Raw genomic sequence first — 5,939 nt, 5'->3', positions numbered from 1 at the left:
GGCTCAGGCAATCCACTCACCTCAGCCTCCCAAAGGCGCGGGATTACAGGCTGAGTCACGAGCACGGCTGTGTGGAGCTATCAGGGAGGGAGCTCATGAAGAAAGCAAGGAATGTTCTCCATCTTGATTTGGGCTGTGGTTACACATATGTAAAAATCTCAGTGCAAGCAGATCTGTATTTTCTGGCACACATAACAGCATTTGTAATGTTCATTAGCCAAAAGATTTTTTTGTTTGTTTGTTTGAGACAGGGTCTCACTCTTTTGCCCAGCCTGGAGTGTAGTGTAATGGCGTGTAGTGGCGTGATTTTAGCTCACTGTAACCTTGAACTCCTGGGCTCAAGAAATCCTCCTGTTTCAGCCTCCCATGGTGATGGGATTATAGGTGTGAGCCACTACACCTGGCCCAGCCAAAAGCTTTCAAGTTGACACTAATCAAGACTTTAGATCTAACTTCCAGTTTACAGGAGATGTAGGTGTTAGAGGAAAAAGCTAAATGGCTCCATGAAGAAGCAGCCAGGAAATCAGAAAGTTGGCTCTTTTGCAGGGCACTCAACCCTGTCTCTTTCCTGAGAGGATCTGGCCAGATCAGAGGCACTCAAGAGAAGCAGAATACAACCAGAATACAACTACTCCACGCACCCTCACTACTACCCACTCCTTTTTGCCTAGGTTCTTGTCTCTCTTCTCACTGGCCTCCCTTCTCTATCGTTGCTACAACTCCCTCCTTTGCTCATTCTGCTCAATCCCCTTGTCAACGCCAGGCCCAAGCCCACCCTGGGGCATTTGCTGTTGCTTTGCCTGAGAGTTCTTACCCCAGATAATTTGTGTGACTTGCATGTTCACCTTTGTCATAGTTTTGGCTCAAACGTCATCTCTCTGTGGTCTACTCTGACCCCTGATTTTTTTCCCATTCATCTCATAATATAGACTTCATGAATTTGTGCATCATCCTTGCACAGGGATTATGTTATCTTCTCTGTATCATTCTGATTTTTAGTCTATGTACTGCTGAACCAAGTACATCTGACGCCTTGGTTAAAACAGAAACCCACCATTTTCTGCCCCTTTAGACACATACTTTTTGTAGCATGTATCACTTGCTGACATACCATTATTTGTTAACTTATCTCTCTTTTTTTTTTTGAGTTGGAGTCTCACTCTGTCACCCAGGCTGGAGTACAATAGCATGCTCACGGCTACTGCAGCCTCAACCTGCTGGGCTCAGGTGAACCCTCCACCTTAGCATTCCAAGTTGCTGGAACCACAGGCATGTGCCACCATGCCTGGCTAATTTGTTTTTTATTAATTGTCGAGATGAGATCTTGCCAAGTTGCCCAGGTTGGTCATGAACCCCTGCACTCAGGCAATCCTCTCTTCTTGGCCTCTCAAAGTGCTGGGATTATAGGCACGAGCCATCGCAACTGGCCTGTTAACTTATTTTGTGTATTCTTTCTCCATCCCTGGAGAATAGAAGCTCCAAGACAGGGACTTTGCACTGTTTTCATCATTGCAGTGTCCCTTATGCTTGGAATAGTGCCTAGCTCATATAAGTACTGAGTAAACAATTTTTGAATGAACAGATGTTATCCTGCTGGACTATTTTTTGTCTGTTTTGAGTTGGGGGTCTCACTCTGTTGCTCAGGCTAGTGTGCAGTAGCAGGGTCACAGCTCACTGCAGCCTCAACTTCCTGGGCTCAGGCGATCCTTCTGTCTCAGCCTCCTGAGTAGCTGGGACTACAGGCATGCAGCACCACACTGGGGTAATTTAAAAAATATTTTTGTAGAGATGAGATCTCACTATGTTGCCCAGGTTGATCTTGCACTCCTGGGCCCAAGAAATCCTTCCATCTCAGTCTCCCAAAGTACTGGGATTACAGGCATAAGCCACTGCACTTCCCAACTGAACTATTTTAATGACTGCAGGGGTCCACTGAATGGGTGATGTAGTAATAACAGCACAGTGGTGGCCAACACTCATAAGGTATATCTGACATAATCCTTGAAGATTTTAGCTCCTAAGGCCAGGCGTGGAGGCTTACACCTATAATCTCGGCTCTGTAGGAGGCCAAGGTGAGAGAATTGCTTGAGGCCAGGAGCTCAAGACCAGCCTGGGAAACTTAGTGAGACTTCGTGTCTACAAAAAAAATTTAAAAATTACCTGGTGGTGTGTTGTGTGTGCCTGTAATCCCAGCTACTCTGGAGCTGAGGTGGGAGGATCGCTTGAGCCCAGGAGTTTGAGGCTGCAGTGAGCTACGATGTGCACTCCAGTTGGAGAGACAGATCCTGTTCCTAAAAAGAAAAAAAAAAAACAGTGAATTGGAGAAATATTTGGCCCAATTCATGCCCCTCCCTGGCATCAGCCCATATCCAAAGACTGACTGGGTGGGAATGGGGTAGGCAAAAAGGCCATTCCCTCAGTCAAGGTGGGACAGATCTGAAGGGTAGTCCTGGTCCTGGATCTCCCGTGGGATGACCAAGACCTCAAAACGGAGATTAACATTGTAGAATAATCAGCCCAGGGTTCCAAAGAAGAGCGGGTGTGTCCCTGGTTCCATTTGTGCCATGGGAGGGTCCTGTTCCACCAGACAGGGGTCCCAGTTCTAGAAGCCTCCCCACACTCCAATCCCCAGAAGGATGGAGAACAGCAGGCGCTTGTATGTGTGTGTGTGTTTTGGCCCTAGGATGTTGATTGTTCTTACTTTCCAACTTACTTGCTCTGTGAACTTGAACAAATTCCCTTCTCTCTCTGGGCCCCTGTTTCTTTATTGGTAAGAGAGGAGGCTGACTCAACTTTTGGGGAGTTCACAGAAACTTTGAGTTTGTAAAAAGCTATGACCATGATGCACATAACTTCTGGCAGCTGCAGAGGGTCCTGAAGCCCTGGGGTGGGGTGGGCCTTAACCTGGGTCTCAAGTTAAGAATCCTTGGGTGTGCCATCAGTGTTTCTGCTGGCCTGCTGAGAATCAAGTCTAACACATGGCTCTAAGTCCTCACAGAAAGCCTTCAAGATAAGCATTATTTTTCCCACTTGGAGTTCAGAGACAGCACTTAAGCGATTTGCCCAAACTGAGAAGAGCTGCATTTGGACCCCCAAGGCAAAGGGGTCTTTGTGAAGCCAGATTGTTCTTCCCATTTCAATAAGAGCTATTACTACTCATGCTCTTTCCCTGTTCCTCCCCATACCTTATGATTCTATAATTTTAGATCCCCTCTTTTGTATTTTCTTCTTCTTCTTCTTCTTTTTTTTTGTGTTGGAGTCTCACTCTGTCGCCCAGGCTGGAGTGCAGTGGCACACTCATGGAAACTGCACACACCACTCCCGGCCACTGCAGCCTCGACCTGCTGGGCTCCGGCAATCCTTCTGCCTCAGCCTTCCAAGTTGCCGGAACTACAGGCGTGCACTACCACACCCGGCTAATTTTGATTTATTGTAGAGATAAGTTCTCGCCAAGTTGCCCAGGCGGGTCTTGAACCCGTGGGCTCAGGCAAACCACTCACCTCAGCCTCCCAAAGGTGCGGGATTACAGGCTGAGCCACCGAGCCCGGCTTATTTTATTTTATTTTATTTTTTGAGTTGGACTCTCATTCTGTCTCCCAAGCTGCAGTGCAGAGTGGCATGCTCATGGACACCATGGCCTTGGCCTGCTGGGCTCAGGTGATCCTTCTGGCTCAGCCTTTCAAGTAGATGGAACCACAGGCGTGTGCCACCATGCCCGGCTAATTTTTTGATTTATTGTAGAGATGAGGTCTTGCCACATTGCTCAGGCTGGTCTCAAATCCCCGGGCTCAGGCAATCCTCTTGCCTCCGCCTCCCACAGTGCTGGAATTATAGATGTGAGCCACTGTGCCTGCCTTTATTATTATTTTTTTTTAGAAGCAGAGTCTCACTCTGTTGCCCAGGATGGACTCGACCTCCTGGGCTCCAGTAATCCTCCCACCTCAGTCTCCCATGTAACTGGGACCACAGGAGTGCACTACCTGTCATGGAGCCAATCTTACCTCTTGAGGTAGGATGGAGGCTCATGGGCTCTGACAGGCCAAGTGGCTTCAAGGTCACAACACAAGTGAATGGTTCAGCTGAAAAGTGGAGACAGAGGACATCTGTGGTCCCCATGGGAGTCCCAGTGTGGACAAGCCTCGTCTGGTTACAATTTGGAAGACCAGAAGGAAGGAGGGTTTGGGTGAAGTTGTAATCAGTGGAAGAAAGCAGGGTCCTGAGTAGGCCTTAAAAAGAGGCCTTCAGGGCCGGGCTTGGTGGCTCACAACTGTAATCCCAGTGCCTTGAAAGGCCAAGGTGGGAGGACTGCTTGAGCTCAGGAGTTCTAGCCTAGCTTAGGCAACATAGTGAGACCTTGTCTCTACAAAGAATAATTCACTGGGTGTGGTGGTGCAGGCCTGTAGTCCCAGCTACTTGGGAGGCTGGGCAGGAGAATCACCTGAGTCCTGGAGGTAGAGGTTGCAGTGACCCGTGATTATGCCACTGCACTCCAGTATGGGCAACAGAGCAAGACTCTAATTCCAAAAGAAGGAGGGGGGGCTTTCTGTGACCCTGAGGATTTCAAGTGCCCTGTGCAGCCTAGGCCCTCAAGGCAAGTTCTATGTGGGGCATTTTGACTCCACTTTATAGATGGGGATACCAAAAGCACTTCTTGTAGCTCTCATTAGGAGCTGACCCTATGTACACTGTTGTCAGGGTCCTTCCCAAGTTCCCCTGGTCCAGGGCCTAGGCTCCACCTTCCTGCCCATTCCCATTGCCTCTTCACCCTCAGATCCTTCACACCTGATTTTTTTGGGTCTGGGATGCCCTCCTCTCCCCATGGAACTTCTAGTCATACTTCAAGATCCAGTACCACAGTCTCCCCAATCATTCAGCAACGCAGAACAGATTGCCAGCTCCCCTCCCTTTTCTTTTTGGCTCTCATCCATTTCTAATCCACTGCTTGGGCGCCTTCTCCTGGGACCCTCAGCTTTAGTGCCATCTGTACCCATGCTCAGCAGTGTCTCTCTGCCATGGGGCTCTGGAGTGTACTGAAGGAGTGAAGAAACTCCAGGAAGCCTCCTGGGCCGCCCAGCCTAAAGGGCGCTTTCATCTCGGAGGACAGCAGAGCATCTAGAGCCTGTGCTTGTGCCTCCACCATGCTGACTGCAGCTGTGCCACGGTCACTGCTGCCTCCCCTTTGTTTTTACCCCCAGCCTTCCTTTTTCTCTGCCATGATCTTCCGTCAGGAGCCCTGGGTGTTCAGGGACCTCCCCTGGGGGGTGTTCAGAAACCTTCTCGGGGTGTTCACGCTCCTCCCCAGGGGGTATTTAGAACCCTCTCTGGGAGTGTTCACGGCTCTCCCCAGGGGGTGTTCGGGGTCCTCCCCAAGGGGTGTTCAGACCCCTCCCCCGGGGGTGTTCGCTCCTCTCCCCGGGGGGGGGTGTTCAGGATCCTCCCCAAGGGGTGTTCAGACCCCTTCCCGGAGGTGTTCACTTTTCTCCCCAGGGGAGTGTTCAGGGTCCTCCCAAGGAGTCCATCCCTCTCCTCAGGGGGGGTGTTCAGACCCCTCCCTGGGGGTGTTCATTTCTCTCGGGGGGGGGGTGCTCAGGGCCCTCTCCTGGTGTTCAGACCCCTTCTCAGAGGTGTCCACGCCTCTCCCCAGGGGCCTGTTCACGTCTCTTCCCAGGGTGTTGTTCAGACCCCTCCTCAGGAGGGTTCACGCCTCTCCCCGGAGGGGGGTGTTCACGCCGCTTCTGGGTCCCCATTCCGAGCCTAAGTCAGCTCCAGTTGCGACGAATGGCCTTGAGGCCCAGGGACGATCGCCTCCGGGACAGGCAGAAAATGCCCACACCACGACCCTCTGCTACCCTTTCAAAAGCAAAGCCCCTCGGCCAGGGCCGCCCGAAGCAGTCCCGAGCCTCCACTCCACCGCGGACACAAACAAGCTCGGAGCGGCC

This window comes from Carlito syrichta, unplaced genomic scaffold (genome assembly GCF_000164805.1).
Source record: "Carlito syrichta isolate Samal-C Ts95f unplaced genomic scaffold, Tarsius_syrichta-2.0.1 Scaffold315360, whole genome shotgun sequence".
Classification (NCBI taxonomy): Eukaryota; Metazoa; Chordata; class Mammalia; order Primates; family Tarsiidae; genus Carlito; species Carlito syrichta.
This window is presented reverse-complemented; position numbering follows the sequence as displayed.